General features: G+C 32.4%; 1 protein-coding gene across 2 annotated transcripts in view; it reads right to left on the bottom strand.

Annotated features, from left to right (window-relative positions):
• Positions 1–13,165, bottom strand: part of LOC126914142 (protein timeless homolog) — a 249,824-nt gene that overhangs the window by 202,814 nt on the left and 33,845 nt on the right. The window lies entirely within an intron of this gene.

The following is a 13,165-nucleotide window of genomic DNA, read 5'->3' as shown; positions in this document are numbered from 1 at the left end:
ATGATTTCAATGGTGAAGAAGAATTATGACAATGTAACAGCTTTTCTCAAAGTTAACTTGGACCATATTATCCCATTAGTTCCGATAACGCTATCTCGCAGATAGTGAACAGCATTGGCAAACAATTTCTAATTCTTATTTCCCATTGTTCCACTGACTGTTGCCTTTAATTGTTAAATATTTAAATAAAGTGTAATCCCCGTTTACTACCGCTAAAGATCATATAGCAAGTATAATCGCGTAATCCAAGAATCCTTTCAAATTAAGCCAATACGCTGTTTACAATTTTAGAAGCAAGCAAACAAATAGCGCAACGTCTTCCTAAGTAATACACGAATAACCCGCCTAAACAATTACATTACGAGACTAACATACATTTAAGCAATTAGCAGTAAAGATAGAAAGGGGGGAAAAAGAGCAACGTATGAACTAGCAGATCGCGAATATGTCACGCGAGAGAAAAGGAGTGGAACAAAGTGCTGTTGCAATTAAATGTTCATTAAACCTATATGTAGAGCTCTCAGTAGGGGAAAAAATTAGTGAAACGTATAACGTGGAGAGCACGTTATAATACCTCCATTTTTGCATCGCTACGCGTGTCCAAGAAATATGCGACGCAGTTTTTAATCATGAAACTGTACCGGATAGCAAAATTCTAGAGATATTATGATGGTATATAATTGGAGGATATATTTAAACTGAAAGATAAACATAGAAATGGTTAAAACGTGAGAAACGCCATATAATTGTCCGTTATATCCAATCAATTTTTGCAGTATTAATCCAAAGCTAAATCCAAAACTCGATGGAAATTTATAATTATGCTTCTGTGTATCTGGCAATTCACCGCACTCACACTAGTACATCTTACGATGAAATGTACGAGTAAGTTGTATTTTCTCGGATGAAATATTAAAATAATTTTATTTCTGCTCGTTTAGAGAAACTGTTGAATGAATAAGATAATATAATATGATTTTAATACAATTTCGAAAATTTTACGTGATTGTTAATGTTGGGTTTAAACGAATCTGACACTTTTACTAATTCGTAGCAATTTAGCCAAGCTATTATTACATTCATGAAGAAAAAAGTCCGAAAGCCACGTTCGAACCAAGGAAAACTATGTCTTTGAAAAAGATAGAACGTAATTACTTTAAGAACGAGTTCATAAAACGAACGAAGAGAATAATATTGATTGAAGAGTTCTAAGCAATACAGTGTCTCAGTGAAAAAATTTTTGAATATTTTATAATTTTAGAATGACGTCAGGAAATAACAGAATCATCTAATTTCCTCGTACAACGAATAAAAGTGATCAGTAACATCCCTACTCGGCATTGGATATTTTAAATGATTTCAAAGGTGACTACAAAATACGTAATGACAAAGTGGTAAACAACTGCACCATCATCTAATAAAAAGTGGTCAATACCTAGCAATTGTAAGAAAATCTTCACAATGGATGACATAGATTTTATATAAAAATATTTCCACAAGTGAGCACCTTGTTCAGAAAACTCGTGAATAAGTGTCTTTGAAATAAGATAATCATGCTGACTGCAAAAGAAAGAAAGAATCCACCAAGAATGGTACGGATTCCACCGTAACTCGTTTAAGAAATTCGTAACGCGTAACATTGGAACTTTACTCGTTTTACTAGATCTGTGAGCATAAAATTCTTTATAACCTGGAGATTGCTTCCCAACAGTTTAATGTCAATGCTCGTAGATACTACCATAACAAGAAGTGTGATTGTGAATTGCAGTCGTTCTTCAAGCAACAAGAAAGGAAGAATTATCGATAACCTACTTATGATTTAATTGTAATTAAATAATATATTATGCGTAAACAGTAAACATATTTATGCGAACCTTAACAGCTTTGTAAATGTTTCAGTTATTTCATATATGTTCTACTGACTATTTACTACTTTCTGAATTTTTGTCATTAATGAATCATATGCGTATGGATAAAACAAGAAAATTTGTTTAATTAATGTTTCTATATGAATGTAGAATATTGCTACAAAAATCACAAAAATCGCAAAACTAAAATAACAAAGTATGTATATGAGTTGTAGTTGGAATCTTTAAATGTGTATGTGTGTATGTGTGTTTTTTTTTTCTTTCTTTTTTTTTAGGAACAGCATTTTCAAACAATGGTACTAGAAATATTGTAAAAACTGCTTGATCGATTGGATGAAATTTTACATAGCAATTCTACATTCTACGTGGAATTATACGATCTCCATAGTAGGATTTGTTTAATGTTCTACTACATCGGTTTTATACAAAAGACAGAAAATCGCAATTAAAACTCGCATTTCGTGAGAAATTAATATTTCTAAAATCAGTCACGACAAAGTATAGATTTACTTATGTTCTTCTACTCTATACATTTACAGTCTCAATATTTTTTAATCAAATTTATCCAATCGTTAAACTTAAGTAAAATAGATAAGATAAATCGATTTACGATAAATAGTTAGCTTCAAAATTATATTTATATTCGTCGGACCGTTTATCCCTATACAGGTATATACAAGCATTTTGTCATAAAATGTTATTAAGAATTTTTGTAAGAAAATATATATATCTCTATATATATATATTTCTTTCTGTACTCATTCATGATTTACCTTTCTCGTAATTTATTTACTTATATACGCGAATAATACGCGAGACAGTTTCCTGACGGCTTAATAAAAGTTGTCCTTCTAACGCTAATCTCCCTGTTCGTTTCTTAACCATACAAATAACAACACGACAATCCCCTCTTCTCGTAACGTTCCATCCGACACGATCGTTTCCTCGCCGCACTATTTGCACATTTCGGTGATTAAGTGTCCGCATTTATCAGAATCCGTGTCGCTGTTCGCCCGTCAAAGCGAAATCGCGTGTAACACGTTTGCCTGACAGGTAAATGTAAATTCTTCCTTCGTGAATATGGAACGGTGAAAATCTGCTGTCGACCGACAACGTTTACATCCCCGCGTCCCCTTTTCATAAATGATTGACGCCCGTAAGCGACAAGCTCTGAAAAATAATCATGCCCGCTAATTGACTTTATTATTTACGCGAGTGTATATTTTACCTCTGGGCCGTGAGTCTCGCTAACCGACCACCGATCAACATTTCGAATTATTGAAAACACGAAGCAATAGCTGGTGCACAGCAGTGGTTTGGATGAGTTCATGTGAAACGGCCATGACTACCTGACCGCTGCAATAATTGAAACCGATGGCCCCGTAAAATTCTGATCGTTCGTGACATTCTACCGCCGCTGGTGCCGCGTGGCTCTTCCTCTCTTCCTGCGGAAACTCCAAAGATCGATCCAGATTATACAGGAACACCGACACCGAGAACCCGGCATTAACCAATGCCTGGGAAATTGATCGAATATGAGCTGGAGAATCATTCCGCGAGAGCGAAGCTCGCATTAAAAAGAATACCAGAGATTCGTGCCATTTGCGAATGCATCGGCAATGCCTGCTGCTTCATTCTGATAATACACGACCGTTTAATCCATGAGCCGGCGCGTAATGAGAGATGAAAATAGAGAAGCAACTTTCAAATCGTTCTGAAGGAGGTAAGAAATCAGAACTCGATCGATCATACGAATCAACCGGGAAATTGCAACGGCGCCACCGATGTTACCGTTATTACGTCACGTTATGATGGAATACGGTGCGCTCTAGAGGTTTTATTTGATACATGCAGGCGCACTTTCTATGCAAATACCTAACGAAATTGTACAATGCTTTGATGAATTATTTTCTGGTATTTATAAATTTCCAAGTGACTTTACTGAATCAATTTCGGAATTTCGAAACTACCACCCTTTTTATATGTACATATTTTTAACTTTAACCCTGTTCGATCGCGTTTTTGTTTATTTACGAGAGAGAAGAGTTATAATTGATTACAGGCATTTACCTTCATCTGTAATCTTACAACTTTTCATTTTTATAGTTATCCACGTAATTTCAATATGATACTTATAGTGCGGATGTGTATGCATTTATGAAAAATTTGAAAATGCAGAAATGCACACAAGGCATATAATAAGCAAAAGCATATATAAAATATTATAAGCATATATAAAGATATAAATTTGCATGAATATTTGTAATCTAATAATAATACATTGATAAAATCCAATAATGTATCAAGCGAGTAATAACGACAAGCGAGTAAGATCAAAAGAACATGAATGTATGAACAGATATGTATAGTTTTCAACACATGGCGTTATAAAAAATAATATAGTTTTAATTAATTTATTAATGCTTCACTACATGAACTTGAATTACACGATTTTAACAAAATTGGTAAATATTATAGAAACTACTAAGCGATATACAATTTCACTTCTATTTCTTTAAAAGGAAATATTTCCTTTTCTGATATATTTACACCGCTATGGATGGAAATAATTTGAATTAATAACGAAATCAAACTGCTTGCAATTAAACAAAAGAACAAACAAACAGTATTCTCATTAAAAATTAAATAAATTCAACAGAGACGTACTTGCAAAGATATAATAATTGAATTATCTGCGATGCTTGAAACAATGCAGCTAAAAGTTATATAAATGAAAAATGCTTTGGAGTAGGTATGATTTAAAGAAAAAATTAATTGTTCAAACGAAACCAACAGTCAAACGCGTGCTAAATTAATTTGAGAATGTATCCATTAATTAAATCAGGTAAACGAAACTGTTCAATGCCTTGTTAATGCGCTAGCGTCAGCGTATTTGCATAAAAAGCAAAGCATGAAACAAGTTACCAGCCATTTCTACGATGCCGCACATACCAGCGATTCAAACAGCAACCACGGCCAGCAACGGTGATTCAGCTAACCACAGATTTACTGTCACGCGAACTATGCTTCCGTCTGGCCATGTGTCCGAAATCATTTGTTATCTGATTTCATGAAATAGTTTACATTCTTTTTAGCAAATTAGCTTTCTCATTTAATTACATAGAATTAATCGAAAATAAATACTTTCTTTATCGTTATGCTTTATTTTCAAATAATTTATAATTATAAGTGTACACCGTCGATTTTTTAAAAATTATTTTAAAAAATCTTTGAAAATGACGACGGGAATTATTTAGTTGATTTGATCAATTAGCGATAAGTATGATAATTATTTACGAATTTAATCAGATTTAAATAGCCAAAATTGCCTGTAATTATACTGTTCTACCAATATTTCTACTTAGTCGTTATTATTTAATTTCACTGTAATTGCTATAAAATTCATATCTCAACCTTCCTATACAATTAAAGTATGCAATATTGTGCAATAAATTCTATAACTCTTTATGTGCTATATTCTATTCTATATTGCGATTTGTCTACTTACTAACATTATTAGTTAGTTAATTATTTTGTAAAGGTATAATAAACCAAGTATCGGTACATAAAAGAAAAATGACCAAATACAAAATCCTGTACAATATCAAATTTCATAAAAAGAAAACAGATAAAAGAGAAAATAAATCAAAAGTTCCCATCATACGTCAAAAGATCTAAAATAGACATGAAAATTTACTTTACTCCTTTCAATGTTTCCCAAAAATTTCTTTAGCTGTCAACTTTCACAGTAGATAATAGGAAACTCGATCATAATTTCAGACGTATGGTTAAAATTCAAGAAGAGGATTATTCTTTCGATATGAGTCAAGTTAAAGAAAAGAAAAATAAAATTGTAAAAACAATTTTTTACAGTTATGAAAAATAGTAAAATTCATTCTATCCAGTCTGACGAAGATATATGCTCCATTTTAGAGATTCAATTCGTTACCTTTTTGCTGTTACAAAACGCAATTCTTGGCGTCCGTTAAATCGCAGAGAACCACCGAAAATACGCACGGCCAATCGATTTATTTCCTCGTATATTTCAGGATTACGAAAGTCCGAGGTCGAAATCTCCGGGAATATTTACGGCTTGACGTACGATACATCAAGTGATAAAACCGGACAAATCGATCTCTTTTAATATCGAAAACCATCCTCGAAAATAAAGATTGTGGTCCGATGAATCTCCAAATTATAGATACGTCCAGCGTATCTGTTACAGGTTTAACGGAAAGAATGAGACAAGCATCGCTATCTCGGACAAATTTTTATAGCTCCCAGAGTATTCTACCACTGGAAAGTTGGAAAACCATTTCACTTACTTTGTAAGAAGATTCAAGTTTTCTCTGGAAAAAGTATGTGTGGATATTTATACACATACTTACAAGATTTAAATGAGTTCACACTCGTATACTTACGATGAAAAAGTAACGATATAATTAGCGACTTATATCCCTCTAAGATGTTTTAACAAATTGATACTTAATATGATACTGTTAATTCCTTATACTCCTATTTAACCTCCTATAGCTAAAAATTGCAAGCAGCATGGAGAACTGATTACCTATAAGGCTAATCAACAAAGTATTATCCCTCTTTCGATAAATTAAATGATTTGATGATAATAAAATAATATAAGAAGAAAGATCAACTAAGATTGCTCCATATTTTTCACCATAATGTTTACACGCCAAGAGAACATTTTTCATTAAGTGCAAAACTAATTAAATATTTTAAATCTATCTATATAAATATAAGAATAAAAATATTGTCAAAATTTGAGCTAATAGTTCCACGTATGATTTGTAAATAAATAACATATAAAAAAACGATTGAGTAACAAGATAACAAATCAAATAAAGCATTTCAATTAATGACAGAAATTAATGTAGCAGAATTGAGAAAAAAGGAACTGTCATGTAATTCTTATCATATAAAACAATTGTTATTTCTTCTTCTATAAAAAATAAGTATCAAAAATAAAGAACGCACAATTATTAATCTGTATACTTTTATTGATCTACATTACATAGCGTTACCAGAGTTCTATCCTTTCGCGAAATAAATAACAGATAATTGTTACGATTTATTAAGCACGACTCAAATATCCTTTTCATAAATAATTTCAATAAGTCAAAGAATATTACCTAGATATGAATTAATCGTTTAAATAATCTATAATCTGCAGATATTGGATCACATATCACTGAAACAAAAATACTGATATATTACGAACATAAACATCGCAGGTAATAATAAAAAGCAACAGGATCAGTTCGTTTGCAAACGACCAATAGAAGATACATGAAAAGTGAAACTGGAAAAAAATTAGGCAGACCAAATTAGTGGATACTAATTTGTGAAAGAAATATTCAACTTCCCTCGAAATATGTAGCATTGAAAGCACATATTTAAGACAAGTGGTACATAATTACGAAGTGCAATCCCGAGAGAAATTCATGCAAGAGAATGAATAAAGAAGTGCAGCGCGTTTAAAGAAACGGCAAATACATTCAGTGCAATCTTACTCGACAATTGTACGTCGAATAGACGAGATATTAATAATGAACCGCGTCCGAAAAAAGCATAATTAGTTAAGTAACCACAAAAGTGTAAAATGCGATATAATTGAATGGAAAACATCAAGCGTAATTAAAGTACATTAAGAGTGGAATTTCTTTTGAAAGCAGGTACATTAAATCTGTTCTGAAGTAATTCAGAAATTATTCAGAAATAAATCAAAACCATCGAGAAATTACTTTACAAGTTTATTAAGTTTAGAAATGATGCAAATATTAGGATATTTTTTAACATTTATCAGACAGAATTTTTATGTAATTCTTTTATGAAAACCATAATGTACATATGTTTAGTAAATTCTTTATAGTTTCATATTGTTTTTCGAAATATATAAATCAGCCCAGCAGAAAATAATACTCATAGAAGTAAAATAAATAAATTCATAGTTCTAAGTACACAGTTTCTAAGTACATTAATAGATAATTTCCAATACTTTTTCATGTGAACGCCGTTGCAAATATATACGTACGTATTCATGCAATAAAACCCTATAACCATTTCAATACAATGGTTAGAAAAAATCTCTAGAGATATTAAAATGATAATTCTAAATGCAAACTGGATGCAAACGAGGGGTAATATGCATACTAGAATCTTCGAAAAGCTCACTCGGTTCCACATTTTTATGTTACTGCTTGACGATTAGAGGCGATGGAGTTTCAATTATTTTCATAACAGCATAGCCACTGAAATGACTTCCTCCAGAGAGCCAAACTACTTTCCCAATATAAGTGTCCGGGATTACTTGAACGACTTTTATTGCGGTCGTAACCGCATACCGAAGCTGGATTTGCATTCTAGGAAATCTCTCATTTATTCGCCCAGTAGAACGGGGAAAGATCATGCAAATTACGCCAGAGGAAAAAAGTATAAGAATCAAGGCAGAAATAAAGTTGATGAAACGAAATTCCGTTAATTAAAATTTTCGTTGAAAGCTGCCAACTGAGAACTAACGTTTCAGACAGCCACAGCGAAAGAGTTTCATTTTTTCCAAATTAATATCATTTGCATACAGATCTCGATACATATACCAATGTTGAACTAATTAAACATCGAATGAAATCTTTTGAAATACGATAGTTAGAATTACTTATTTAAAAATAGCATCTCACTTTTATGCATTTATGGAATGTCTTAATTTTTGAAAAAGTAAAGGAAAATGTAGTAGTATAATGAAATGTTCAATTACGATATTAAAAAGCTACGAAGTAGTTGTCAACGGAAACGAGAAAGAAATAATCTACCTTTTAACATTAATGGACAGACTACATAAAATATTCACACAGATAAATTTTAAAACATTTTCAATTGTGTATCAACTTTTGTGTGATATTGATTTTATAAAACATATCGTAACATGAGCTTTAATAAAAAAAATTGTTTATTATCGTCATCGTGAAATTCTCTATCTTTTCCAGAAGAAATTGGTTTTGAGTCAGTGAATCTTACAATTTTATCTCTTATAATTTTCTTGCAATCGCAAATGTGCTAAGAACTACTGCAACGAAAGAGAAAATCTATTCTGTATTTGTTGTCGTGATAAATTATATAAACTAGTTCGAAATAAACACGTGGTCAGTTCAAAAATTTTTAAGGAAAAAATTCGCGTATATAACCAATGTCACATTATTCAAGAATCGACTGTACTAATAAAAAATGTTTTCGTCAAAAAGCAACATCATTTTAAAAATTCACAGAATATACATCCACGAATTGCCATGTATATATACCTCAGTATTAATATTCTTTGCGTATGCAAATTTCATTCATTATTACATCCTCTCGCGTACGAAATTCATTCTCCTACGTTAAACATTAATTCAAATGCTATTATAATTACCAAACGGAAAGACGATATGGCATTGAAAATCATAAAGGCAGTATGTTCAAAAGGGAAAATTACGAAAAGGGAGAAAAAGAAAACAATTCCCTTGATCGTACATTCGTCGAATGACAACAGTGGAGGAAACGGCTCGAGATTCGAATAATTAATCGTGCAACACAATGAGAGACCATAGACCCCGAACAGCCTTTGAAATATCTACGAACTTATCGTTTGAGAAGCGAGCAAATATTAATGCAGCTTATTACTCCAAGCAAAGAGTTCGCCCTTTGTTTGCTACCCACTTTGCGCCGGAGACCAAGGGAAAGCGAAAGTGTCTGAGAATCAGACGAAAGCTAACTGGGCGCACAATCTGTTAGACTTCGTCAAGCGAGACGAAATGATTAACCGGGCATTAATACTTAATGATTAATTAAGCGTGTGAAATTGTCGTTACGGCCAATCTTTTCTACAATACACTTCAATACGCGTATACGACTGCTTCTATTCGAAACCGTCGCTCGCCTGAATAATAGACCTTTCAAACATGAATTAATTACTATCCATTATTTCTAATTTGGTAGTTATCGACTATGGAGCTATTTGCGTCAATAATTTCACGTATTACCTCGATAATACGTTTCATTCAAGATATTCCACATTTCGATGGTTTTCCGTTATTCAAGGCTTCTTTGTACTTGAAATATTATATCTCGTATAATTAATTTTCGAAATACCAAAGTTAACGTGGGTTTGAGCATATTGTGTATAGTTTTATATATCTAATTAAAAGAAATAAATAAGGTTTATAGTAACTAACTGTAGTTCATAACACAATAACTCTTTTATAAAATAGTATAAATACTGTAATAACTCTACATAAAATGAATTCTTTACTATAATTCGTAGCATCATTATATAATTAAAAAATGAAAACGAAATGCCTAGCTATAACAGAGAATATCGCGTTTTTGGTTTTAATAAACAGTTCTAATAACTGCTATTAATAGAATTTAATAATATCTATATATATAGTATAAGTATTAATATAATGGTTGTAACAATATTACGTTTATTGTTTCAAAATCGACCACAATATTGTATTCTTCAACATTTGTATTGTACTATTTAATTAAATTACTATACTCTTTATTTAAAATATATATCTATGAACTTATTAATAACAAGTTACATATTAGCATTATGCGAAAATATGCAATTATATAAAATATAATTTCTTATGTATTTATTAAAAAGATTTTAATATTAAAATTAAACACACTAATCATTAGTGTATCCGCCACGTTTCAGTAAATGTCAATGTTTCTACTATATAAATATCTGTAATATCTATAAATAACATAGAATATGCTTTACCCAAGCCATCTAAAAAGTATTTAAACAGAACTCTAATCATGTTATTCTATATTAATTTCTAAACATCAATTCAAGAACCGCAATATGTAATAACAAAAAACAGAATCATCAAGAGATCTCTTATCGTTAATACAAACAAATTAAATTAACAAAATACATGGATAGCTTTAAACTGTAACACAGATATACGAAATATTCAACATCTAATTTTCTAACGTTTTCATACAAAGTATAAAATAATCGACGCCCGTTCTATGACACGAAAATCTGAAAATCTTGGTCATTACTTCCCATCCCTTACTGCTTGCCTCGCTGCTTTTTATTTGCTACGCTTTATTCTAAATGGCGCGAGAGATTTATTAATAATCCAGCGCGTAAGAAGAAAAAGCGGCAGAACGAAGAGAGAAGCAAAGAACGAGCGACGTCAATTAAATTTACGGGACATGGCGAAGTATGCATCTCCGGACCACTTTTCCACGATGAAAGGACGAGTCTCTGTCGGCGTCATTCGTGAAATTTTATTTCTATTTTATTTTACAGCCGGTTCGCCACGGCTTCGAGGGTTATTGTCGCCTCGGTGCTCAATTATGGCTACTTAACTTTTGTAGACCGTCGTACAAAACGCTATTGGAACGGGGCAGTTTCAACTACGCTATGAACTCGAGCTTTACGAGCCGTGAGAAATCAGTTGGAACTTTAGCTCGGGAACACGATTACGCGTATCAGTTACGCGTACGAGACGTACTTTTTAAATGAACAAAATATTCCAAGAACGGCACGCGGATCGATTGATATTTTGCCGTAGCAACGTATTTCAAACCGTACGTATATTTTAAGTATATTTTAAAAAATATGACACGAAATACATATTGCAATAAATTAACTCGTAAAATTTCAATGATAGCGAGATGACATCTTTTGTATGGCTTTCCGATAAATTTTTCTCGCAGTAATAAATATTTCAGGATGTAACGAACTCTGTTCATCGATTTCCTGATTTCGAATGCAACTTTTAGTGTGTTATGCGTAACAAACGAAAATATAGTATATCCTTCTTAATTATTTATAATTCGTACACAAGTACAATTGGTTATTGTTATTGAGAGAATTTTTAAAGAATTCTAATATGTCAAAATTTATATAGTAAAAGTCTAATTTAAAAAAGAGTTTATTTTTTTAATCAAATCATTGAATTATTATGAAAATTGTATTTATTTTGTACATATGACAAGAAACGAAGTTCTTTAAGAGCTATTACAATAATCAACTTAAATGTAATTAATATTAAAGAACTAAGAGTAAAAGTTCCGATACAATTTACTCGATTCATTACTTTCCTTCATGGGGTGACTCTCTGGAAAGTTCTTCGATTATTACACTTTCAACGCGACTATACCAACACATTAATAGTACCCAAAATATTTAATTGCGTTGTGCAATACAGAATTAACATAAATAATAAAATTGAAATAAATTCAGAACAAGGCACTGAATGTATAATACCACGAATATTAGAAACGTGCAATATAAAAATCTATTCAATGTATCATATCGCGAAACAATTATAGATTTCATCTATTTCGGTTAGGTGGTGGCGAATTCACGAGGCGGCACATACTCGTCAGAGTTTACGAGTGATAAAGAATGAAAAACAGCCATAGAAATAAAGAAATACAAGATGGAATCTTGTCAGAAAGAATTTTCCGCAAGGGGTGCTAACGGAAAGCCACGAGATCTCATCCGGGACTTCGTAACTCCCTCACGTCCCTGTTTTAAGCCATCTTCGTCGCGGACGGTCTTTACGATTTCCCGAACCGTGGATCAGATTAAAGTAAAGCCCTGCAACAGTTTTGCAGAGCTTCGTCCCTCGCAACCCCTTTCTGTCCTCCTCTATCCTTTCATTATAACACCGCGTTCACCTAGTGTTGGACGGAACAGTTTCCGAACATGGTCGTGTAGAGTATAAAGGATTAAATAGATTGGAAGATTGCGTCATTAAAAGAGTTCGATAAATTTTCGTAACAGACGATGGATTCGCCTGAAATAACTGGAATACGGAACAACGGTAATATTTCAATCCAAAGTTAATGCAATGGCTGGCGATTCTAAAGGGGTGCAACGAGAAACTGAACGAAGAAAACTGTTTCCATTTTTCTTTGATATTTATTTAGCGTACCGAGCACGGAGCGTTCATTTCCATTAATCTATCCTTCTGTGCAAACACTTCAAAAAGGTATTACCCCGTTTAATTGAAAGCGTTGACTGATTTCTCTAGATAGGGAAAATTTCAATTTGAAAGCGGCTCTTTGTCGACGACTTTGCCTATGGTTCTCTGAAAAGCAAGATCTATCCTGGCGTCATGCCTTATAGGCGGTCACGGAAGAAAACGGGCAAGTCTACGAGAGAAACAGCCACGCAGTCTTCCTGTATTTGCAGAAAGATCCTTTGTCGAGGACGCTTGTACTGTTTACAGTAAACACCTACAGAAGGTGGGTGACATCAAAGGTAACACAGA

Source organism: Bombus affinis, chromosome 3 (genome assembly GCF_024516045.1).
Source record: "Bombus affinis isolate iyBomAffi1 chromosome 3, iyBomAffi1.2, whole genome shotgun sequence".
Lineage (NCBI taxonomy): Eukaryota > Metazoa > Arthropoda > Insecta > Hymenoptera > Apidae > Bombus > Bombus affinis.
This window is presented reverse-complemented; position numbering and strand designations above follow the sequence as displayed.